Here is a 27504-nt window from a genome sequence, read left to right on the forward strand (position 1 = left end):
GAGTAAAGTAATTAGGTTTTGAACCAAGAATAGCCTTTGCAGCAAAACTGAGTATAATCCCATAAGAGAAAAAAATGGATATTTAGTAAATTAAAGGACTTTCAGGTATTCGTGAGGAGAAGACCAAAACTGAATGAAAATTTGACCTACAAGAATAAGGAGGAAAATAAGAAGGTAAACATAAAAGACTAATTACAAGGAATTTAATAAGGTTAAACTGTTTACTTGTTATATGGGAAAATGTTATTTGTAACTCTCAAGAATGTTATTGTTACTAGGGTAGTTTGAAAGATCATACATAGATAGAAGGCTTGCGGTTGAATTGATTATGATGGAATGATCCTAAAAAATAAAATTAGATAGGAAAAGGTAAAATGGAACAAATTATTTCATACAAAAGAGGCATGAATGGAAGAACTGTTATAGTGGAGGGGGGTAAGAGGTAAAGAGCAGGTAGGGTAGGAATCTTATTCTCATCAGAACTGTGTTAATGAGTTGATAATATAAACATCAAGAAGGGTGTAAAAGTCTTAATTTACAGAGAAATAGGAGGGTAAAGGGATAGGCTAGGGGAGGGGCTCCTTGAAGGGTGTGTAGATTAGGGAGGCAGTGGTCAGAAGTAAATTAAACTTCTTTTTTTTTTTTTTAAAGCAATCAGGGTTAAGTAACTTGCTCAAGGTTACACGGCCAGTTATTTCTGGGTGTGGTGCTGAGCATCTGCTCCTGGATTTGATCCCCAGGTCATCCCAACACTGGAGCTGGTGCTCTTATTTGCTGAGCTACCTGGTCGCCCTTAGTAAAGTAAACTTCTGAAGAGGAATAGGAGAGACAGAGACAGAGAGAGAGATACAGAGAGAGAGAGAGAGACAGAAACAGAGACACAGACACAGAGAGACAGAGAGAGAGAGAGGGAGAGAGACAGAGAGAGAGAAGGATAAACAGTGAGGGAGAGTAGGATGAAGGGAAATATACAACTAGTAATTATAACTTTGAATGTGAATGGGATGAGCTCACCCATAAAACAGAAACAGCAGAATGGATAAAAAACCAGAACCTGACAATATGTTGTTTACAAGAAACACATTTAAAAAATGAGAGACCCACAAAGAGTAATAATAAAGAGTTTGAGTAGAATTTTTTATGCTTCAGCTGATGTAAAAAAAAAAAAGTAGGAGAAGCAATCATGATCTCAGACAAAGTTAAAACTAAAATAGATTTATTAAAAGAGATAAGTGGGGAAACTATCTTATGTTAAAATGTACCATAAAAATGACTAAACAAGCTGTGGTATATGATTGTGATGGAATATTATTGTGCTATTAAAAAATTGACAAGCTGGATGATTTCAGAAAAACCTGGAAAGACTTACATGAACTGATGCAAAGTGAAGTGAACAGAACTAGAAGACTGTCATACACACTAACAGCAATATGGTACAATGATCTAAGAGAATCTCAAAGGACTAATGATGAAGCATACTATCTGCCTCCATAGAAAGAACTGATATTGTTTGAATACAGACTGAAGCATGCTATTTTTCACTTTCATTCATTCTTTTTCTCTTATATTCAAGTCTTCTTGTACAAAATTACTAATATGGAAATATTTTCCATGATTGTACATCTCTAACCTATATCTGATTGTTTACTGTCTCAGGGAGGGGGGATGGCAGGGAGGAAAGGAAGGATAGAATTTAGAATTCAAAACTTTAAAAAGTTAAAAATTTTTTAAAAGTTAAAAACTTTTAAAAAAGTTTTAAAATTGTTTGAACACGTAATTAAGGAGGAAAATTATACACACACACACACACACACACACACACACACACATATATATATATATATATATATATATATATATAAAACAACCAATAAAAGCAAAAAACATACAAGGGGCTAAATATGAAAGCAGAATGTAAATAAATGGACTAAATCTTTTTAAAGATACCATAGATAATGAAGTAATATCAATACTAAACATATGTGCAGCAAATACTGTAGGATCTAAATTTTTTAAGGAAATGGCAAATGAAAAGTGGAAATAGATAGCAAATCTATAATAGTGGGGGACTTCAGACTTCCTCTCTCAGAACTAAATAAATCTAACCAAAAAGAAATGATAAAGAAGTCAAGGAGATGAATAGAATATTAGATAAACTAGATATGATAGGCATCTGGAGAGAATTTTTTATTTTTTGCTTTTTGGAGGGCAATTGGGGTTAAGTGACTTGCCCAAGGTCACATGGCTAGTTTTTGTGTTAACTGTCAGAGGCCACATTTGAACTCAGGTCTTCCTGACTCCAGGGCCAGTGCTCTATTTACTGCACCACCTAGCCACCCCCTCGTGCCACCTAGCCGCCCCCTGATCTGGAGAGAATTGAATGGGAACAGAAAGGAATATCCTCTTTTCTCAGCAGTAGATGGCACCTTTAAAAAAATTAACCCTGTATTAGGGCATAAAAACTTTATAATTAAATGCATCTTTTTAAGATCATAATTCAATAAAAATTACATTTAATAAAAGGCTGTGGAAACACAGGTTAAAAGTTAAATGGAAGGTAAATACCCTAATCTTAAAGAATGAGTGGGTTAAAGAACAAGTCATAGAAAAAACAAATAATTTTATTAAAGAGGATGATAATGAAACAACATATCAAAACTTATGGGATGCAGCAGAAACAGTGATCAGAGGAAAATTTATCTCTGTAAATACTTAAATCAATAAAACAGAGAAAGAGTAGATCAATGAATTGGGCATACAACTTAAAAAATAGAAAAATAACAAATTAAAACCCTCCAATTAAACACCAGCTTGGAAATCCTAGAAATTAAGGATGAGATTAATAAAAGCGAATGTAAGAAAACAATTGAATTAATTAAAAAAAACTAGGAGTTGGTTTCATGAAAAAAATAATAAAACAGATCAACCATCTGTCATGATGATTTTTAAAAAGAAAGAGGAAATCCAAATCCCTAGTATCAAAAATTAAAAGAGTGAGTACATCACTAATGAAGATGAAATTAAAGCAATTATTAGGAATTATTTTGCCCAGTTATATGTCAATAAATTGAACAATTTAAGTGAAATGGGAGAATACTTACAAAACTATAAACTGCCTAGATTAACAGAAGAGGAAGTAGCATATGTAAATAAACCTATTTTAGACAAAGAAATTGAACAAGCCATAAATGAGCTTCCTAGAAAAAGCATCAGGACCAGATGGATTTACAGGTGAATTCTACCAAACATTTAAAGATCAGCTAATTCCAATATTAAATAAATTATTTGGAATAATGGACAAAGAAGTATTACCAGGTTCCTTCTTTGAAACATATATGGTACTAAACCAGGAAGTTTAAAAACAAAGAAAGAAAATTGTAGATTAATTTCAATAATGACTATGGACACAAAAATCCTAAACAAAATGCTAGGTGATTACAAGAATATATCACAAAGATTTTACATTGTGACCAAGGGGATTTATACCAGGAAGGCAAGGTTATTTCAATGTAAGCAAAACTATCAACATATAATTGATTATATCAATGACAAAAGTAACAATGATCTAATGATCTGTAAATAGATGCAAAAAAATTTTTTTACAAAATACAACACTCATTCCTCTTAGATACACTTGAAAGTAAAGGTATAAATGGATTTTTCCTTAAAATGATAAGAAACATCTACCTAAAACCATCAGCAAGCATTATTTGCAATGACAATAAGCTAGAAGTCTTCCCAATAAGTACAGGAGTGAAGCAAGGGTGCCCATTATCACCAATATTATTCAGTATTGTACTAGAAATGCTAGCAATAGCAATAAGAGAAGAAAAAGAAATTGAAGGAATAAGAATGAGCAGTTGTGATGTAATGCAACTATCTCTTTTTGCAGATGATGTCATGGTGTACTTGGAAAACACTAGAAATTCAACTAAAAAGTTAATTAAAACAATTAATAATTGTAGCAAAGTAGCAGGATATAAAATAAACCCACCAACAAAGCCCTGCAAGAAGAGATAGTAAGAGATATTTCATTTAAAATAACCATAGACAATATAAAATACCTGGGTATATACCTGCCAAGACAAATCCAGCAGCTAATGAACATAATTATAAAATACTTTTTATTCAAATAAAATCAGATTTCAGTAATTGGAGAAATATTGATTGTTCAGGGATGGGCAGAGTCAATATAATAAAAATGACAATTCTACCTAAATCAATCTATTTATTCAGCACCATCCTAATCAAATTACAAAAAAAAAAAATTATTGAGCTAGAAAAATATCAACAGAATTCATTTGGAAGAACAAAAGGTCAAGAATATTAAAGGAATTAATGAAAAAGTAAAGGAAAGAGGTCTAGCAGTAGAAGATTTTAAAACATTTTGTGATTATCAAAATTATCTGGTACTGGCTAAGAAATAAAAAGGTTCATCAGTAGAACAGAGTATATATACAGTACACAGTTGTAAATGTGGTAAATTTGAGTTTGATAAAATGTAAAGATTTAAGATTTGGGGATAAGAATTCACTATTTTGTAAAAAGTTGTTGGGAAAACTAGAAAGCAGTTTGGCAGAAAAGTATTGACCAGTATCTTATACTATTTACCAAGATATGGCCAAAATGGATGCATGACCTAGATATAAAGGAAGATGTCATAAGTAAGTTGGAAGAACATGGAATATATTACCTATCAGATTTATGGATAAGAGGAGAATTTATGAACAAAAAAGAGATAGAGCATTATAAGATATAAAATGGGTCATTTGGATTACATTAAGTTTTTTTAAAAATTAAAATTTGTACAAATAAAACCAATGTAGCCAAGATTAGAAGGAAAGCAGAAAATGGGGGGGGGGTGTTTATAGATAGTTTCTTGAATAAAAATCTCATAGATCAAATATATAGAAAACTTTGTCAAATTAATAAGAATTGATAAGTGGTCATAGCATATGAACAGGCAGTTTTTAGAAGAAGAAATCAAAGCTATATATAGTCATATGAAAAAAAATGCTCTAAATCACTAATTAGAGGAATGCAAATTAAAACAGCTTTGAGATATCATCTCACACCTATCAGATTGGCTGAGATGATAGGAGAAAATGATGAGTGTTAGAGGGGATGTGGAAAAATTAGGACACTAATTCATTATTATTGGAACTGTGAACTGATACAGCCATTTTGGATATCAATCTGGAATTATGCTTAAATAGTTACAAAACTGTGTATACCCTTTGACCCAGCAGTACCACTATTAGGTCTATTTCCCATGGTGATTAGAGGAAAAGGAAAAGAACCTATATGTTCTAAAATACTTACAGCAGCTCTCTCTGTGGTGGCAAAGAACTGGATGTTGAAGGGATGCCCAGCAGTTGGAGAATGGCTAAACTGTGGTATGTATGTATGTGGTATGTGATGGTATACACTGCATTGTAGGAAATGATGAACTGGTTGGTTTTAGAAAAACATGAAAAGACTTGCATGAAATAAAGAAGAGTGAAATGAGCAGAACCAAGAGAATGTATACAGTAACGGCAGTATTCAAAGAGTAACTGTGGATGACTTAAGTTATTCTGAGCAAGATGAATATTCACATCAACTAAGAAGTGCCTAGGAAGGAAGATGTCATCCACTTCCAGAGAAAGAACTGGTATATGGAAATATGTATATATAGTTTCACATATATATATATATCAGTGTCAGATTTTGTCCATCTCTAGTGCAGGCTTGGGAGGGAGACAGCTTGGAACTTGAAATGTAACCCAAAGAAAATTTCAAAGAAAGACAGGACCTCATTAGACAATTCCCAAGACCAAGCAGCCACCCAAGTCCACACTACCCAAAAGTATGGGACAGAGCAGGTTCTTTCCCAAGCACAAAGACCCAATGCAGGACCAAGGCTAGGAGAAAATACCAAACACATGAAGAGATAATATGGATGAAGAGAAGTCCAAAAGGCAAGACTAGAAGAAGAGAGTAACTCTTCAAGTCCAGGTAGAAAAGAATGTGCTAACCACAAGAGTTACAAGATTACTTGGAAGAAAGCAAGAGATACAAAATTGTATATTAAATGAAATGACAGCTAAAGAGGAAAGAATGGCAAGGATAATTAATGGCTTAGTACAGTGACTTAATAACTTAGTACAATGACTTAATATAATGATAAACCTTACCAGAGAATTAAATTCCTTGAAAATTAGAATGAACCAAATAGAAAGCAATGAATCCACAAGTCTAGAAATACTAAAACAAAATTTAATATACGTGTACTGATAGACTAACTCAATAGATTTTCAGTACAATTGTGTGTTGTAGATCTGGGCAGTAGATGCTTCTTCATCCATTTAATTTGCCTTTCTGGATTGGTAAACCCATCTTTTTAAAGTGACCACAGAACCCATTGAGGAGGTCATACTATATTGGTGGGAGGGTAATTAGAATAAAACAATGTCATCAGCAAATAGAAATATTCATAGTATTTCCCTATTTATAGAGAATTCTTCTTTCATTTAGATCACAGATTATTAATAATTTTGTGTCATAACCCCCTTCCCAGAATAATTTTAAATGCATAAAATAAAATATATAGGATCACAAAGGAAACAAAGAATTAGTGAAAATAAAGATGTAATTTTATTCCTGAGTTCACAGACTTTCTGAAATCCATCCCTGGATTGCTTGGACTCCTCAGATGTTCACAGAACATCCTCCAAAGAGAATGTTTTTCATCAATTCATATGTAAATCATTCTTGTAAAGATTTAAATCAAGATGAAAAAGTAGACATATGGCTCAGTTGTTGTTATTCTCTTGCTAATAATTCCATCTATAATTTTTTCAGTTATTTGGTATCCTTGTCTCTTTGAAATGTTTTAAAAATTGTCCCCTAAGTGTTTTCATGATTGTTTTCCTTGAGTACAGATTGCTTCTGGGTGTATTTGATCTGGTCTAGCTCTGCTTTCTTGCCTTATCTTCTCAAATGCCTTTTCTACTACTACCTATAGAGAAAGAATCAAACTGGTAATCTCATTGTCACCAATAATGAGAAGAAATCAACATAGAAATGCTCACAAATCTGTTCCATTTTCTGTTTTATATTCTTTCTAGTTTAATATACACATCTTGCAAGGAACTGTCTTAGGTACTGCTCAGATTCATAAAGCAAAATATTTTTGTATATTTATAGTAACACCTGTTAAAATTTAAAATCTCATTTTGAAGAAACAGACCCTCCCCATTTCGGTAGTGTATACCCCTCCTTCTAGACTCACCTATTTCACTATATATCAAAGAACTACCAATGAGAGAGGACAGAGACACTGAGTATGGTATTAAAAGACCTGGGGTTGGTTGGTTTGGGGGTTTTTTATGGGGGGAGGGGTTTGTTTACATTTTTGTCCCTTATTTGTAGCTGCCTTGCTGTGTAACTTTGAGTAAGTCATCTAGCCTCTCAATCTATGCTTCAGTTCTTTTATCTCTAAATCAGGATGAGTAATATCTGCTTCTCTTACCTTGCAAAAATGGGAAGATGAATGAGACAGTTTTTGTAAAGTGTGCTGAACAGCTGCTCCACTGAAAGTCTTTATGAGAACTAAGTTCTTATTATTTCTTCTTCTTTAATAATCCTCCCAAAGAAATGGATCAATAAACCAATCTATCCTTTACTTTTATTAAAAAAAAAAAAAAGTCGGGGCAGCTAGGTGGCTCTATGAATAGAGCACTGGCTCTGAAGTCAGGAGGACCTGAGTTCAAGTGCGGCCTCAGGCACTTAACACTTACTAGCCATGTGACCTTGGGCAAATCGCTTAACCTCAATTGCCCTCCAAAAAAGAAAAGAAAAAAAAAATTCCTGTGTGTTAATGACAATTTTTGCCTGGTTTGAGCTTAATTCTCCATTTGGAAGAAGAACTTCTAAAATTTACATTATAGTTTTTCAAATCATCCTCTTAACTCAATAGGAATTAAGCAATCTATATAATTCTGAAACTCGGTAAGCGAGAAATAAGCAATATCTTACAATGTCTTAGATTCCCCAACTTACAAAAGTTCTTTATGTACACTAAAGAAATGCTGGTTTGTCAAAAAGGGTGGTCTAATGCTAATGGGATTTAAGATCTTCCCCACCCATTAATAGGACTCACATGGAGCCCATTAAGAGAAGCTTGCTTAGGGGAGGTTTGCTTGTAGGAAGGCTTTCACACCTTTTGCTAATTTCTATTTAGGCACTGGGTTGTGATGCCTTCTGGCTCTGAGAAGTCTTTATATACTCAGAGTTGGTATTTTGCTTTGGGAGCTAAGAAGGATCTTGTGACTCCCTGGTGGAGAGTCTGAGTGGCCATATGTTCAGAGCTCCTTGACTGCTCAGATGTAAAGGCTCTCTCAATCCAGAGGATGGATGTAAAGTGTATAGCAATATTGCTTCGATTAGGCAGTCAGACCTCTTATGTTGGTCTTTATTTCTCTGCTTGTATTTTCTCTGAAGTTCAGGGTGCTGACTTTTCCCCTGAACTACTAATTTAATTTAAAAATTAGTAATAGTAATAGTAATTTAAAATAGTAATAGTAATTTAAAAAGATTGTTGACTCCTTAAAAAGCTATCTTTCCTAGTAAAACAGATCTGAGAATCTGTGCTAGCAGCCATCTTGGGTATGCCAGTGTGGTTGCCATTACAGGTGGTCCCAATGGTAATCAGATACCCATCATGGGTTTATTTATTTGTCATAGCTAGTGGGAAAAATAAGACATTTAGTTGCTGGTGGTAAATAGAACATTAAAACTTTCTTCAAGAAGTTCAATAACTTTGAACTCTCAAAGTCTCAGGGAAAATTAGAATGGAGTTTAAGTCTTAAATATTCCAGCTTCCCTTCCCAATTCCCCATAGTCAAAAGCAGTCATGGTTCAAGTTCTTATCCATAACAGAGAACAGAAGGCCTTGAGTCGAGCTGAAGTTCATGGAATGTCAAATCCTGGTGTCTAAGCAGGAAGCAAAATAAGAATTGGTAGCCTTGATTCAAATGTATGCTAAAAATAGCCATTCTTTTTTTTTTTTTTTAAAGCAATCCGGGTTAAGTAACTTGCTCAAGGTTACACAGCCAGGTGTTTCTGGGTGTGTGCTAAGTATCTGAGCCCAGATTTGATCCCAGGTCATCCCGACATCAGAGCCAGTGCTCTTACTTGCTGTGCTGTGCTACCTGGCCCCCCTAAAAATAGCCATTCTTTATAGCAATGGGATTCTGTTGACTCCCCCTCCTCTTTATGTTATATTCATGGTCCTGCCAGGAATGGGGAACCTGCAGTATCAAGGCCACGTGTGGCCTTCTAGGTCCTTGGGTGTTACCTTTTGACTGAGTACAAGTTTTACAGAACAAATCCTGTTATTAAAGGGATTTGTTCTGTGAGGTTTGGATTCAGTCAAAAAGCTGCACCTGAGGACTTAGAGGGCTACATGTGGCCTCCAAGGCTGCAGGTTCCCCACCCCTGCACTTAAGGTAAAATACTGAATGTGAAATACCATGCTTCATTGGGTCAAATGCATTCTATCAATTCGTTTTCATCAGAAAAATGGTTTGAGCCAATCCAGAGTCTCACCTGTGATCTACCAAAGAGAGAAAAAGATCAAACATTCAGTTCTATCCTGACTCAAACAGAAGCCTCTTACCTCCCTTTGTACGAACTCTTAGAAAACAGCAACAGAAGTATAGCTCTGGTTATATTGTGCTTAAGGAAGCTGAAATAAATTTCTCTCATTTCCTGCTAGGTTTAGACTGACCCACTTCTTTATTTGACACAGTAGCGGGAAAATTAGAAATAGAGATTGTCATCACTGATGACAAATGTTTAGTATCTCTTCCAGAGCTGTTCTGTTTAAGGGCTAGTGGGAGGGAATCTGTGTCTGTGTTTTTATATGGCCTTAGGATATTATTGCAGGGTGGACAGATGCCTGAGAGGGGAAGCTTCATGTTGCTTATAGCTACTGCACTTAGAAACTGGCATTCTTAGTGGTTTAAAAGCATGCTGATAGTCAACAATGCTTATTGGACTTCCAGAGTGTGTAGAGAGCTGCATATTGTGGTCCCATGACCCTTGCTTACAGAGAAAACAGGAGGCCTGGTCTGTGTCTTAGATTGTTGGTGAAATACATTGCAGTTAGAGGGAAGCAAGCCCATCAAAAAGAGCTCACAAACTAAGAATCCTAACACTACATTTGCAAATGCTTTGTGTTTGTAATTCGTTTTCACATACATGACATTTGATCTTCACAAAAATTCTGATGTATGTAGTGCAAGTAATATCATCCCCATTTTTTGAATGAGGAAACCGAGACTCTGAAGTACAGTGATTTTCCTACGGCAGAACAGCTGATCTTTGGCAGATCTGAGACTTGAACTCTGTTTTTGTGACATTGAACGGCCCCTGAGTCAAGACACCCTTTTACACTCAATTGGGAATAAATGGACATTCACGTCTTGACCCTGGCACAACTTTACATCCCTTCCCCCTCTACTGTTGGCCTTCCCATCTAGTTACCCACATCCAGGGCCAGAATTACTAACCAGAGCTCCTGCATACTCTATGTACCCTTCCCCCAACTCCTAGTCCCTATCTCCTAACAACAGCTGTAAGAGTTGGCCAGCCCCATCTAGCCACTCAACAGTTAGGGGTGCCTTGAGGCTTAAGAGGCTCAGAGGTAGGGGATACTGTCCAATTCAATTCATTGAACATTAATTAGTATGCAGTGTGTCTGGCCTCATTCTTCCAGAGCCATGCTATCTACCCTTCAAGATTTTAGAGATATCTCTATGGAGTTGGGAAGATCTTTCTCTAATGCTATTGACTTAAGCCCCATTTCAGTGTGTTTCCACCCACCATTGTTCACTATCCATGATTAACAAATTAACACCAATTACCATTTACTGAGGGATATTTACTTCAAAGATATAGCAATAACCAAAGTACAAACTTTTTACACCAACACATGGGCAAAACATTCTTCCCTATTCCACCTTAATCCTTCAGGAGAGTAAGCTCAGACTTAATACTGTCTACATAGCATTAGTCCCACCAAATTTACTTCTAAATATGGTATCACTCCAGAATGAATCTCTAGCATAGCTACTGATGGGCTTTCATTTCCTTGGTCTTCCATGCTGAATTGGATGGGCTAGATATATATTTTGGGAGTCATAGAGGTGGTAAATGAGCTCATTGGAGCTAGGGAATTTACCAAGAAAAAGATTATACATAGAGAAGGGTAAATCCAAGGTCCTTCTTGATGGTGAATTAGTAGCACCATTTATTGTTATCAAATAACCTAAGAGGAATGATGAAATATTGTGGTAGAGAGGAGAGCAAGCCACCTGCTCAAAATAAGGGGTTATTTTTTGCATTTTTGCTGAATAGCCATAACACAATAAGTTTTAAGGCTGTTGTAGAATCCAGATGAAGAGGTTACCCATAAAGAAAGTCAGGGTTCCTCTGGAGACCCCAAAATACCAACATGTCGGGTCCTGCCTAATGAATTCGACTCAAATCTTCTCAGCCAAAGAAAAGTAAAATTTATTAAAAATTTGCTTGTATTGGACACAGAGTAAGTCTGTACTAGAAAATTCTATGGTGTTCTCACACCACATGGAGACAAGATGGATCTTATATACAGAAAGCTGTGGGAGGAATCTAGGGGTGGTCCAGAGGAGAAGTTTGGGGAGGGTCTCCAGGAGAAGTCAGATGAGATCAATGAGTGATTAAGGGTGGGAAGTTGCTGGAAGCTACCTGGAGCTGACAGACAATGGTGGGCTAGGCCAGTTCAAGGGTGGATTAATATTTTGATAGGCTCAAGGGTGGAAAGTAGATGGACAATGGAGGACTAGGCTAGCTAGAGGTCTGGGTCCAGCCACAATGTAAGGCTTATGGCCTCATGCAAATGCCTCATCAAATGGGACAATTTAATCAGAGTTCAAGGCGGGGGTTCCCAGAGCCTGTACCTCAAAGATACAAGGAGAGCTCAAGGGGGCTCCCAGAGCCTGCACCTCATCACAGAGATATGAAATGTTGAACAACCCTTTGATGGCGGCCAAAGCAAAGTTGAGATTACATGAAGTAATCTAAAGGACCTTTGGGGTGCGGGGGTGGGGGGGTTCCACCAACACAGTGTTCTTTCCAGCTTTTAAAGGGAAAACAACATGGTATAATATAGTAGTCTTAACCTTATTTTATGTGTGGTTTTTCAAAATTCAAAATTGAAGGAAATTCTAGATTTCAGCCAGAGGTTAATGAAAGTAAAGATGTATTTTTTTCTCATTTAAGTTTATGGACCCTCTCCCTCCCCCCCCCCCACTATGAGTAGACCCCTCCCATGAAGTCCATGTACTCTTGGTATTGTTGTGCCCAAATCCAAATTACCCGTTTCCTGATTTGAAGCCCACCATTAAGCCCCTTTATATATTTGTCTTTGTCTCTATCCTATACCCTGTAATAGCTTGAAACAGCTTAAGGCATAGTCTTGGGTATTGCCCAAGGCGTAGCCTGGGGTTATGGTACAAGTTTATCTTAAGAAGAGACTGCCCCATTCTGTTCCTACTGACCAACAGGGTCCCCACACCCTGTACCCAGAACATGACCCTAGCCTGTCCCCATCACCTAACACCCTCCACCCTGTTCTGGGAGGGAACCCTTTCCAGGAAAAGTTGCACCCTTGTACCCTTGCACCATATTGCCAAATTAGCCCTGAGCTATAGATCTAACCAAGCAATTCTTGGCTTCTGTCATTTCTTATGCTAGTTGCCCTCCCCAATTGTGGTTTTTGTGGTTTTAGCCTTTATAAGCATTGTATGTACCCCAATTCGGGGCTGCCTGATTTGAGTTTATACTCCAGGTAGTGGCGTGCTTGATCAATAAATCCATGCCTAAATTTACCTTGAACCCAGGTCTCAGCTCACTCTTATTCTCTGTACAGCAGTATAAGGGCACTGGATTTGGAGTCAGAAGACCTCAGTTTCCTTATCTTTAAAAATGAGGAGATTGAAATAGACAACCTTAGGTGGAAAGGCAGCATAATAAATTTTTAATTATAAATAGAATTATAACTTATAATTATAATGCATAGTAAAAAGAGCTTTGAATCTGGAGTCAGAACTTGGGCTTCATTCCTGTCTCTCTTACTTACTCACCACTAGTGTGACCTTGAGTGAGTTACTTAAATTTCCTGGGATTCAGTTTTTTCAAGATAAAAATGATGGCATTGAGCCTATCAAGGTTCTGCAAAATACTGCCTATTAGTAAATCCAGTTCTCTCCCCTCCCCCCCATTTTTTTTTTTTTTGGTAAAATGTGTTTGATCTTTTTAAATAAAGTTTTATTGTATTTTAAAATGTTAAAACCATTCAAGGCCCTACAGAAACAGACAGCAGCTGGATTTGGCCCTTTGCCATACTTCAACAACTGCTGGATTAAATGATCTTCAACAATAACTTAATACTCTAAAATCTTTACCCCCTAAAATGTACAGAGAAGGAGACCAGAGCTGAGTTACTTCAAAAGGACTTCGGGCAAGATGGTAATCTGTGGATAAGAGACCTGGAGAGGGCATTCACTTCATAAGGTCCACTGAGAGGACTTCAAACATTTTATTTTGAGAAATAACTGCCTAATTATAGCTGAAGCAGTGTCCGAAGCACTTCCTGATCAATTTATTTTTAAGCCACTGGGGAAGAGGAGGTCCTTCTCATCAGCCCTAATGAAGCATTGGCCTTAGTTGCCATGTTTTGGGCATCCTTGTTGAGGCCCTTGTCTTGGTGTCACGTCCTGAAGTCTAGGGCATGACTGGATGCTCACGGAGTGCACAAAACAAACCTGGTATTTTCCTTTAAGAATGAGGAAGTTTTGCTCTAGTAACATGACTGAATCTTCCTTGCACTTGTATGTTGATTGTAACCTTGGACAAGATATAACTGCTATTTCTAATCTCCTACTTAGAGAAAGGGGCCTGATAAATTTCTTCACACACCAGTCAAAAGGCTTTTTTCTTCTTTCTCCCATGTTTTTATGATTTTCCTTTCTCACCCCATTTATTAAATCTACAATGGAATTGGCTTCTTTTGTTGCATTAAAGAAGAAATTGAATATGAAAAAAAAATGAGGAAATGTTTAAGCTGTCTTTTTCTGAACCAAAAAAGAGCCACAAGAAACTTGGTTTTTATCTTCTGAAATGAATTTCTTCTGTTATAATAAAAATATTCAGTGAAAGGTAGTCATTACTATTTTTTTTTGTTAAGCCAGGTGTAACTGAATGACATCAGTGTAGGGAATGTATGTAAGAAACAGTGGTCTTTGAGGGGTTGAAAGTGCAGCAGCAGATCGGTTTACCTGCCTGTAATTCAAGTGGCACAGCAGAATGTATTGTCTGGTGTTTTGGCCACTAGCGCTTCTCTAGCTCCAAAGCTTTGAATAAGTTCAGTTGAGGATGCTAAGGTTTTGTTTGCACTTTCATGAAGCAACAGTGGCAGAAGTGGCTTTCTTCCTCCTTCCCCCAATTCACTTACCCCTTTACTCCCACGAAATAATAACACTCTTGCAAGACTGTCTGCCCCTCCCCTGCAATTACATACTTTCTGGACCTTATACCACTAGTTCCTGGGTGATGGTAATGATTTGGGATGTAATAAATAAAAAATGTAAAAATAAAAAAGGGTGCTTAAGCTTTGTTCCTGGAGGGGAGCCAACTGTGAATTCTCTTGGGATTATGCACTATGGTTCTGCTCCTAGAGTGGTTTAGATAGTAGAGTGAGAATGGAGGGGAAATTTGTGAAAGTAACTTGACTTGTATACCTGCAATGATAACAGCAGGGTAGTATGGTGGGAAAAGAAATGAAACTGGAGTCAGAGAAGCTAGGTTTCTGTCCCAGCTCTGTTTACATTCCTACCTGTGTCATGCTGGACAACTAAGTCATGGAGCCTCCCTGGGCCTCAGTTTCCTCATTTATAAAGTAAGGGAATTCACTGAGAGGACAACTAAGATGTCTTCTAGATTTATGATTGTAGAGGTTTTGTGTACCTTGAAATTAAGAATGGGATATGTTTGTTGGGACAAGACCAGAGAGATTCATCACCATGCTGACCGCAGAGTAATGAGTTTTTCATCCTTAGTGACTCTCAGGATCATCTACTAAGCTTACAATCATTTGATCTATTTGATGCAAACACACACACACACACACACACACACACACACCTTGAAAAACTCAAAGAACAGAAGAGAGCAGTGTTGTATTATTCAGTTTAGTCATTTTTCAATTGCATCTGACTCTTCATGAGTTCATCAGAGCTCATAGGGTTATCTTGGCAGAGATACTGGACTGGTTTGCCATTTCTTTCTCCAGCTCATTTTATAGATGAAGAAACTGAGGCAAACAGGGTTAAGTGACTTGCCCAGGGTCACATAGCTAGTGGGTGTCTGAGGCCAGATTTGAACTCAAGAAGATGAGTCTTCTTGATTCCAAGCCCAGTGTTCTACCCACTGCACTACCTAGCTGCCCTTGATACTGTATAGTATAAGCAATTAATTCATATATGCAGGTTGGGTTGGAAGCCTGCCTACTTACCTCCTCAGTGTTCAAAGGATAACTTTGAAGGGAGGTGTGAATACCTTCTAACACTGTATCTCATATCTTCTAACACTATATCTCCCCCGCCCATGTGCTCCCCTACCTGATTTTTAGATACTGATTAGCCAGCCAGACTTAATTAGCTTTTAGAAATGGGCATTTACTAAGAAAATATAGAAGAACCGTTGGGACAAAACATCTCCCCAAACTCGGGGCATATTTTTTTTATTTTTTTGGAGGGGCACATTCTTTTGCAAGTATATAGAGTCCTAGAGAAAAGTGGGCTTAAGTTCAGAGAGCCCATGTAGCAAAGATTTAACTCATGGTGCTTATTTGCCAGAAAGCCCTTTTCTCCCTTTGTGGAGTCCTGATGATTTTCCCCATAGATATGATCTAACATTCTGTTGGACTCCTTTTAGAGTCCTGAAACTACTTTTCCTCATTGTTTCTAGTTTGTCCTCAGCTGCTAATGCAGCCACTGACATCAGCTGTTCCAAGGACACTGCTAGGATGCCCATGGGAAATCTAAAATCTTATGACCTTTCCAAATTGACAAGGTCATGGCGGCATAGAGGGGAGGGGAGAAGGAAGAAGACAAAAGCTCCTCTGCCCCCTTAAGTGATTCCCTCTCGGGGACTTGGCTGAAACTCCTTCCACCACGGAGCTGAGAATGCTTCATCCCAAACTGACTTGACATTTTATCCAAGTTCCAAAGAGTATGTCAAAGTCTCTTCAGCCAGTCCATTTCTTGTAAAGCAAATTTGCATCCAGTGGATTGAAGCACTCTACTTCTTTCCAATTTGATTAACTAGGTCATTTGCACTTAGTTCAATGACTGACTTTGATTTATTGATTCAGTTGAGGTGTTATCACCTAATTAAAGGTATCTCGGTTTAGAGCATCTCGTTAGTTGCCTTGAGTAAGTGAAGGTATTGATTGTTTGATTTAATTACCAGCCCTCCGTCCACCCTTATAATAAATAGCATGACCAAACACTTGGAGAAAGGAATGAACATTATGTATACATTCATGGAATGCCAAGAACACTGGTCATAAGGTTTGCGTTGAGGAACAGTAGGATGAAATTGGGGAAGTAAAATGGTACTAAATTGTAATAGGCCTTAATCTGAGATTGAGGTGTTTTCATTTTATTATATAAGGAGTAGATAGACTGATTATTCTTGAGCAGAGAATGATATGATAAAAATAGCCGTTGGGGAATATAAATCTGATCATAGAAGGTAGGCAAGAGATTGGATGCAAGAAAATCAGTTAAAAGGATGTTGCTATATTAATATATTGTTGGTAGAGCTATGAAATTGTACAATTTTGGAAAGCAATGTGGATTTGTACAAATAAAATGACTAAAATATCCATACCTTTTGAATCAGAGATTCCATTACCGGGCATATACTCCAAGGAAGCCATTAATATGTAAAAAAAATCTCCACATACTCCAGAATATACATAGCAGCACTTTTTGTGATAGCTAAGAATTGGAAACAAAGTAAATGCTCATTAATTTTCTAGCCAAACTGGACTTGGAACTTGGTGTTCCATCTCCCATCTTCTTTGCATTTGTACATGCTCTCTCTCCTCTGCAGCACCCAAAATGAACTTTGTAATTTTTCCTTCAAGCTCCACCCGTTCGTGCAGGCTTCCTTGACTCTCCCATGGCGTTAGCACTCTCCCACCTCCACTTACATTGCACTATACTTATTTATGTACAATTACATTCCTGCAGCAGAATGGACGCCCTTCCAGGGCAGGATCTATTTCATTTATTTCTTTTCTCTCTCCAACACTTAGGGGGATAACTGGCTCGTAGTGGTTGCTTCACAATGCTCATTAATTTATTGTCTACAGGAGCACATCTCCCCAGAGCTGTGAATGTGGCACCGATTACTCAGTTTTCTTTCTGATGCTTAGAAAAGCAGCCAATTATCTCTCTAATCAGTCACTTAACATTATTGCCAGAAATTTGTTATCCTTTTGAGGGTCTCTTGAGGTTGGTTTATTTTGTTGTTTGGTTTCTGGTGGATGAAGACGAAAGGGGGAAGATTAATGTGGGAGTGAGGTGACATGGGAGTATGACTATAAACTAATCTTCATAATCAAAAGGAAGGGGTTGAAACAGACCATTTCCTAGATCTCTTTCAGCTCTGACTGTCTGTTAGCTCAGAGCTATAAAATAATGCTGTAATCAGCTGGTGGTCATTTATGTAGCTGATTTAGACAGAAACATCGCAGCAAATCACAAAATTTACTTTTGGTGCCTTCACCAAGAGTCAGTTCAAGGAGAACCAAATTTTAGGCATGGCCTATAACACACACACACACACATGCACACTCACGCATGCACACACATAAAATGTGGCAAAGCCCAACCTCTTCATTCCATAGATGAAGAAATCTAAAATTTGGATCTTAAAGGGGCTAAGTGGCTTTCCAGCAGGAAAGGCCATCCAGAGAGAATCTTTGCTTATTTGGTTAGCCTTCCTTCAGGTTTCATCTACCTCTCATATCCTCAGAGTATTTGAGGTAGCTGGGTAGTACAGTAGGTCAGAGAACTATGCGTAGATACAGAAAGACCAGAGTTCAAATCTGGCCTTAGACACATATAAGCTGTGTGACCCTATACAAGTCACTTTAACTTTCTGAGCCTCAGTTTCCCTATCAATAAAATAACAGCACCTACCTCACACAGTTGTTGTGAAAACCAAATGAGATAACATGTACAATTCTTTACCAATCTTAAGATGCTATGTAAATGCTAGTTATTATTATCTGAGAACTGAGGCCCCAAAAAGACAAATGGCACAGCTAAGCTGGTTAGAGGCAGAGCTTGGGCCTGGAACCAAGATCTCCTGATTTTTCTTTTCACTGCTCTAAGCTGCCTCCAAGGGCACAAAGCCAAGATCTGATAGGTCACAACAAAGTCACCTCTCAAACCTGAAGCCCAGTGAAACCACAGGATTTAGGACAGTTTCGTCTTGGGCTGATTCTAAAATGTCATCTTGCTTTACTGAGCTTTGCAAAACTTGTGACTGAATCAATAGCTGTTTCCTGAGGCTCACCCACAAGTGCTCATGTCCACTCCCTACATCTGTATCTTGGTTACAGCGGGCAGGCAGTTGAAATGGAATAGCCCCATTCAGGTGGCATTTGGGTGTTGTTCATGCCCTGCTGAATGGGACTCCTAAAGTTGCTTCCACAGCAGTGCATGCATTAACCTGGTTAGCTCCGTGCTTTGTGTTTGAGCAAAATGGTTCTTTTATTGCCTTCTGGGGCATGAAAGCATCTGATGCCTCCAGCTCCCACTTGACTTTTATCTAAACTACCATCAAAAATAAAATGCTTGGGATAGTTGGCCATTCTTTGCTTTTTAGATTTTCTTGCTTTACAAATATTAAAAGGAAAATCTAGTTAGTTAGGTGGCTAAGGAAAAGGAGGGGGAAATGTTTGAATGTGTAAAAAGCCAAGAGGCAGCTTTGAATACATAAAGTGCTGCCTTTTAGTAACTATAAGAAAGATCTATTTGGGATTTAAGTCCTGTTATTAATTTTACTCATATTTGGTTTGAACTGTCTTATGACCTTATTTAAATTATCCTGTAGGTCTGAATATAGGCCACATTTTCCCAGCAGACATGGCTTGTGTAAAATTTGAGTAGTACCAATAATGTATTATTTTTGAGTACATAACAAATTTAATAGGAGTAAATGTAAAAGTTCTATACTTCGATTCAAAAAAATCAACTTCCTAAGTATAGGATGGAAGGAGATGTAGCTGGATAAAGAAAAAGATTGGATTGTAAACTCAGTGTGAGGCAGAAGTGTGATATAGAAGCCTGGGAATCTGATACTATCCTGTTACTTGATGTGGTATCCAGAACAAGGAGAGGTTATAGCCCCACTGTAGTTTGCCCTACTCTAGTCAGACCATATCTAAAGTAATGCGTCCTGTTATGCATACAGTGTTTCAGAAAGGATATTGAAAAGCTTAAAAGTGTCCAGAAGAAACCCAACAGAATGGTAAAAGGGTTAAAGATAATGCCATGTAAGGATTGACTGAAGGAACTGTGCCTGTTTACTCTGGAGAAAAGAATACTGGGGAAAGGGTGGTTGTGTACATTGTATTACATAGTAGTATCTGAAAGGCCGTCATCTTGAAAGGAGAATAGGCTTGCTCTTCTTGGTCACAGAGAACAAAACTGGTTCATACATCTATAGACAGAAGGGACTCAGAGACCATCCTATCCAAACCCCTCATTTCATAGACAAGGAAGCTAGGCTTAAGTGACTCATTCATGGACACTCAGGTACTATTCATCAGAGGTGAAGTTTGAACCCAGCTCCTCTGACTTCTGAATCAGCATTTTCCCCACTGTACCACTCTGCAAAGGGAAGAAGTTTCAGAGAAACAGGTTCAGATTTGGCATAAGGAAAACTTGAGAATCCAAAGTTGAAATGGGCTGTCTCTAGAGGAAGTGGAATAGGTGGTGAATTCTCCCCTCACTGGAGGTCTTCAGGCAGAGACTAGAACCATAGGTTCCCAAAAGGGGCAGTAATGCCCCCTGGAAGGGCACTGGAATGATGGGGGGATTGTAGCTTACGGCACAATTGGGGAGTGTTGAATTAATAATAATAAAGGGGTGGTGGAAGCATAAGGAAAGAAGAAAAAATTTTGGGGTGGCTAGGTGGCGCAGTGAGTAGAGCACCAACCCTGGAGTCAGGAGGACCTGAGTTCAAATCTAGCCATGTGACCTTGGGCAAGTCACTTAATCCCAATTGCCCTTCCCTCTCCCCCTCCAAAAAAAGAAAATTTTGAAAAATCATTTGTACATGTTTCATCTGTTGTGTAACAGAGTTAAAGTTCCAGTGATTAAATTATTTTCCAAATAAAAATGCAAAATGGAAGTTGCAACCAATCAGTGGTCGTCTGCCCTCAGGTCTTAACAAGCAAGTGTTAGCAGGAGAACATGTGATTGTTGGGAAGTCCAGCATGCATTGATAGGAATATGTACATGTAATGACTTGTTTACAATACAATACTATATTGTATGACACAATATTGCATCATCAAAATTTGAGTGGAGGAAAAAACCTACACATTTACAATAAATTATTAAATTTAAGATGTGTCATTTTTAAAAAATTATATTTTTTTGAAATGATACAGACTGAAAAAAAAACAATAAAGTTTTTTGAAAGAAAGTAGATTTCCAGGGGGACACTGAGTAATTTTTTTAAGGGGGTGGTAGGTCAAATAAGTTTGGAAACCTCTGCACTAGATGACCACTTGTTCAGGATATTTTAGGTGTTCTTCCACATGTATTGGGGAAGGACTAGATGACCTTGGAGGTTTCTTCCAACTCTGTGATTCTGTTATTTCTTCATTTCAAAGTATCTTCTTTTGCATATGGTCTATACTTAAGCTAGCATGATGATGTTTTCAAAACCCCTTGAGATTTATTTGATCCATATCTGTGCTGTCATTGGTATGGGAAACTCCTCATATGAAAATTCTCTCCACCTATGCAGAATTAACCTTATAAGTTGTAGCCTTAGGGAGTTGCCTAGGGCACTTACAGGTTAGGTTACTGACCTTCTACTCCCTAAGCCATACTGCTTCTCCTATTTTATGATTAAGTGAGTAAACCAGCAAGAATCATATGGCAAGTGAAAAACTGAACTAGGACACAGAGCTGCCAAGACTTGGTCCATTATTCTACCCAAGAATCTTCAAGTTCTTTAGTTCTAAGCAATCAAGAGGACTTTGATAGAACTAAGATATTTCTGGAGAAAAAAAAGAAAATGGGTAGGAAAGTGGGGGTTAAGGAAGGGAGAGAAATGGAAATAATGGGGAGGAATGGAGGTGGGGGGGGGGAAGGATTCTATATAAGAGAATGATAAAGTACCAGCTCAGATGCCCCAAAATGCAACTAGGACTGAAGATTGCCCACTTCCGGGTTAGTCCACTAAGTAAGTCTGTCCCCTTATCTAATTCCATTATTTCCTATGTCACCCAATTATATGAGCATTTATTAAGCTCCTTCTATGTGTAAGTTTCTAGGGATATAAAGACCATGACAATCCTATCATTGGATCCTACCAAATTCCTTATTTCCTTACCAAAAACCCTATCCTTACTTTCTAGTAGTTTGTAAATGAATAGAGAGAAAGAGGCCAAATACAAAGGAGAATGGGATAAGGACACTGGACAGATCCAGGCAAAGTGCTATGAAAGGTTTAAGAAAGAGGAGATTCTTTTTCCTGAGGGCATCAGATAAGACTTCATGGAGGAAATGGCACCTGAATTTGGCTTCATTTTAGAGCTTTGGAACCTTTTATATATCATTGTCCTTTGGGGCAGTTTGATAAAACCTATAGCCCTTTTCTGAAAATAATGCCTTTAAATTTACAAAACAAAAATACATACCATTGCAAAAGAAACCAATTACATTGAAATATTATTATCAAAATATTCTTTAAAAAGATCACACACTCCAGATTAAGAACCCCTGCATTATAAGTGAGGGAATGATTTCACTTAGTAGAGCTGGACCAAGGAGGGAAGCATTGCCACAGAATCTAAGTTCCTTGAAGACAGAATAGTTCCTCCTTTGCCTGTGTAACCTCAGTGCCTGCCCTGCCTGTAATAGACATTTAATAAATATTTGTTGAATTGAATTGAATTGTGGAGGAGAATCCATTCCAGGAATGAACATAAATATAGAGATAGAAGAGGAGATGGTAGGAGAGTAGATAGAGAAGAAAATGAGATAAGATTAAATATGCAGGTGGAGCCAGATTTCTTATATGCTGACTGTCAAGTTTAGGGGTTTTAGCTTTAATTTGGTAAGTAATGAAGAGCTACCAAAGCATTTGGAGTAAAAGAATGACTTCATTAGAGCAATGTGGTTTATTAGGACAATAACTCTAGAGGCAGCTAGGTGGAACAGTGTATAAACAGTGGTCCTGGAGTCAGGGAAAACATGTTCAAATATATGTCCAGATACTTACTAGCTGTGTGATCTTGGATAAGTCATTTTACCTCTGTTTGCCTCCATCTCCTCAACTGTAAAAGGGGGACAATAATTGCACCTACCCTACAGGGGTGTTGTAAGGATCAAATGACATAATATTTTTAAGGCATTTAGCACAGAGTGCATAGAAGGTGCTGTATAAATTATTACTAACTCATGCTTTAGTCAGCAATGTGAGAATCAATCAACAAATATTTATTAAGCACCTGCTATGTGCTGGAGGTACAAAGACAAAAAATGTGAAACAGTGCCATCCATCAAGGAACTCAGGGACCATTTCCACTCATCCTGCCTCTGTCTTGCAACTGGACTCTGATGACTCTGGAGGAGAGAGTGAGGCTTTCTCACACAGCTATGCCTCATTTAAATTCAGTTCACTTACAAGTTAAGACGTCACCCTCCTGATGTCATTGGTCCTCTTCAAGAACAAACGACAAACAACAACAATGATAACCAAAGAACTCACATACTACCAGGGGAAATAACATGTATCTATATAAATAAACAAAATATTCACCCCATAATTTTGTACTTAGAGATGAACTTATGATTCATTGTTATTATTATTATTATGATTGGTGGCCAAAGGCACCATCAGTCAAGGTGGCAGATTCCTATAAAGGCATTTCTGAGCTCTAAAGGGGTAAGTCCTCCAGAACTTGGCTTCTGGATCAGGTAGCAAGGCAGATAATGAGGAAAAATCAAAGGAGTGAAGTAGCATCTGTTCCCTTCACCCACTTATATGGCTATTGTCCTTATTTAGGCCTTTATCTTCATTACTTCTCACCTGGATAACTGGTCTTCCTGACTCATACTGCTCACCTCCTTAACCAGCTGCTATAGCAGTATTCTTAAAGAAATAAATAAATAACTACAATAGGTCTGAGAATGTCAATCTTTTGCTTAAAAAGTTCCAATGGCTCCCTGTTGCCTTTAGAATCAAATCCAGACTCCTCTGTTTAGTATTTAAAGCACTTCACAATGTGACTCAAGCGTAGCTTTCTGGCATTAGTATACAGCCCTTGCTTCTGTGGTTCACCCAAACTGGCCTTCTAGAATGGCTCATTAAAGAAAAGGGTGGTGAACATCTAGAAGAGAAAATGCCAGTTAGAAAGAAACAGCATGACTTCATCAAGAACAGGTGATACCATACTAATTCTGTTACTTTTTTAAACAGGAAAACTAAACTAGTCAATGAAGGGAATCGTGTAACTATAGTTTACCTATATTTTAACACAATTATTGATTTAGGGTCTCATACTGTTCTCATGGAAAAGATGAAGATAGATCCAGGGGTAGAGACCCTGTGGCTTCAAGGCCACAATGTGACTTTCTAGGTCCTTGGGTGTCGCCTTTTGACTTAGACCAAGTTTTACACAACAAATCCTTTTATTAAGGGGATTTGTTCTGTGAAGTTTGGATTCAGTGAAAGGGCCACACTTGAGGACCTAGAGGGTCACAAGCAGCCTCAAGGCCATAGATTCTCCACCCCTGGATAACACAATCAAATTCCGAATGAGTTGGATGGCCAGATTCAAAGAGTAATAGTTAATAGTTCAATGTCGGTGGGTCAGGAGTTCTCCAATGAATTGCCCCAGGGATATGTGCTTGGCTCAGACTACTTAATATTTTTATCAATCACTTGGATGGTATCCTTATCAAATCCGAAGGTGACACCAGTCTAGAAGGAATAGCTAACAAAGTGGATTGGATCCAAAAGGATCTTGACAGAATAAAGCATTTGACTGAATAGAAGAAGATAAAAATTCACCAAGGATAAATGCAGTCTTTCACTTAGGTACTTCACTGATATAAGATGTAAAAGAGGGATAGAAACTGTTATGTAAAAAGATCTGGGTGTTTCAGTGGACTGAAAATTAAATATGAATCAGCAGTTCGATGCAGCAGCCCAAAAAACTAATGTGATCTTGGGATGCACCAGGAGGTGCATGGCTTCCAGGAATAAGGGAAGGTGATCATTTGACTGAATTCATTTGGAATATTGAGTTCAGTTCTGGCTGAAGGTTGGAAAAGAGGAGAGAAGAAGGGTGGGGAGGGAGGGGAAGAAAGGATGTCAACCCTTTATTTTCTAAGGTAATACCAGTGGAACATTGTGTCTGGCAGGTTCTACCAAGCCAGAAGGGTTTTGAGTCTGGAGGGTAACAATCTGTCTCCCTTCCAAGGACTAGCCTAGCTAAATTAAAATGTAGAGAAACGGGGAGTAGGGGATGAAGGGGGAGAAAATAAATGTATGTTGATTGAAAAATATGAAATAAAAAAATGAACTCCTTAAAATATTTGTGTGTGCCATATCCCTTTACTAGATTGTAAAGGCCAGGGACCACATCTTATGTAAACTTTGACTCATAGAACCATAGATCTAGCATTGTAAAGAACCTTAGAAACCATCTAGTACAATGTCCTTTATTTTATAGATGAGAAAACTGAGGCACAGGAAGGTTATTACTTCTGCCAACATCACATTGGTAGACATTTTCAGGGACAAGACTCAAACCTGGGTCATACAATTCTAGGGCTAATACTTTTTTTTGATGGTACAACACTTCTTTTTCCAGAACCTATTACAAAGTGGTCTTCACATAATAGGTGTTTAATAAACATTGGTTTCACTTAACAGAATTGAATTAGAAGTACACATATAGAGATTTTTATAAGCCAATTCACCAGATAATAGAATTTATTTTTTCATTTAACAAATGCACAGAATAAACCCAGGTTGGTGAGTAAAATTACTCTGTACTGTGGCTGTCCTGTTTTCTACAGCTAACCTTGTTGGAATTCTAATAAGGACTCTGTCTTATATCCTAGAAATGGCATTCTACAATTAATAGTGGTATTATTCATGTATTAACCATGAGAAAGGAATGAGATTCTTCTTGAAGGCTTTCCTTCAAGAGATTGTTTTCTCTTTTTTTTTTCTCAGCAGTACAAAAGAAGAGGAAAACATCAGTCGTGCTCCCCATTTCTTGACACCACAGCTGGTAATTCCCATTTTCAGAAATAAAACTTTGGTGCAGAGGTATGTGTATGACAGTAAGAAGAGTGCCTGACTCTTGAGGAAAAGGTAAGCCATTTTGGTGGGGGTGAGGGGTGGGGATGGGAAGCGGGGTAAGGTGGAGGTATCTAGTGTAGAAAAAAATCACTCCAAGCCTGGCATTTGCTTTCCTCTCCACATGACTGATTCTTGAGTTCATTTCATCTTTCTTTGTTGTTGGTGTAACATATGGAAAAATAAGAATTTAGGGGAGAAATGGGTGGTGGCATTTCAGAAAGTGACAAGATTTAGATTCTCAACACCTATGGATGGCTAGTAGCGATCAGTACTTTTATCTTCTACAAATCTCAAGGAATGATTAGTAGCCTTGGGAAGTAAAGCCAGTTTTGGCAGTGTATATTCTTAAGCTGTGAATAATAAGTACTAGATGTTGAAGGATTAATTCTTTTCTCTGTCCTCTGGAACAAAACTACAGCCTCCTTTCTGATCCTGGACAGCTGCCTCCAGATAAATGAAAGTTGGTGTCTAGATTAGAGGAAAGTGAGCAAAACTGATGGTGGGACCCTGCCTATGGCATCTGCTTGCTAAAGCAATGATCATACATGTGGAAGGTACTTCCCCAGACTGAGGAACAGGGTTTTTATAAGCCTAGGATACATCTAAGGTACACACACTATGAGGCGGCTTGTAGTTAGTTAACACTTCTCCCCAGATGTACCATGTTTCAATCTATGGGGGAAAAGGAACCATTTCATACCTTGTCTAACCCTCAATATATGGTATTTCATCCCATGCCATAGCAAAGATAGAGGACAGATGCCTTTTCCCTCTGTTAGGAATTTTCCAGGGAAACAGTGCCATGATTTTTGTAGAACATTGTGTTCCAAGGCCACATGGTCTCATCTCACACAACATGGAAAAAGATATATATATATATATATAACCATCTGAGTCATTTGGTGTGTTGTAGGACTGGGAGCTTTGACAAACATTTAACATTTTTAATTTTCTTAATGTATTTTTAAGGAATTATTTTAAATATGGAGTTCATCTAGTAGTCTCAATCAGGGCTTTGTTGAGAGTCTGACTTCTGGATAGTGGGGTAAAGAGGAGTTGCTGAGGTCGCAGGTTGGCAAGAGCCAAGGAACAAATATAGTGATACCTACCAGTGATGGCTGTTTATCAAAGTGGATGGAGGTGACCGGACTCTGTCCTAGGTATACGAATCCATTGTCCCTCCCTCAGTCTCTCCTTTGAACTTGGTTGTTGAACAGCAATCCCTTTGGGACATTCCCCCCATCTCATGCACCCTGCTTGGACCCTCGCTGGGAGGAGGGGCAACTCCCCGTAGGTGAGGTTATCTCTGGGGTTTAACTCAAAAGTCTTAGCTCACAACCTTTCAACCAAGCCACAACCAGTTCATTTACCTTTGGTAGTCAGCCAGAGGATCTAGTTGGCTTGAAACAAAAGCAATAACGACAAAATATTTCCCCCATAAACCTGGGGCACACTTTCCCACAACTAAACATGTTATTAGTAGGAAGAGAGGGCACAGATACAGAGTACAGTAGCACAGAGGTCTTCCCATGAGACCCAAGAAATTGACTCCTTTGGTACTGCAGGGTTGTGGTATCCTTTCCTGGTGTCCGGTGGGGCAAGTTGCTCAGCTGTGCTTCCTGGACCTCCCCCTTGACTCTCAGAGGTCACTCTCTTCAGAAATCACAGTCCTCAGAGCTTCCACTTACAGAGGCTGTTTTGATTTTTAAAGGGCTGTCAGGGGCACAGACTAACTCTTGACCAGCCAATGCTGAGCTGCTGGAGTTCTACCAGTTTTGATCA

The 27504-nt window shown here is 38.0% G+C and overlaps 1 protein-coding gene across 3 annotated transcripts in view; it reads left to right on the forward strand.

Moving 5' to 3' along the window:
* The window catches only part of CRACD (capping protein inhibiting regulator of actin dynamics), a 297291-nt gene that overhangs the window by 115013 nt on the left and 154774 nt on the right, over window positions 1-27504 (forward strand). For 2 of the 3 annotated variants that reach the window (XM_069105267.1, XM_069105269.1), the window contains exon 2: window positions 25594-25734. The gene's annotated coding sequence lies outside the window, so the exon portion shown is untranslated. The remainder of the gene's footprint in view (window positions 1-25593; window positions 25735-27504) is intronic. The other variant, XM_069105268.1, reaches the window with a different exon arrangement.

This window comes from Petaurus breviceps, unplaced genomic scaffold (assembly GCF_028583685.1).
Source record: "Petaurus breviceps papuanus isolate PSGF00001 unplaced genomic scaffold, PetGlider_PUasm1.0 76, whole genome shotgun sequence".
In the NCBI taxonomy this organism is placed as follows: Eukaryota; Metazoa; Chordata; class Mammalia; order Diprotodontia; family Petauridae; genus Petaurus; species Petaurus breviceps.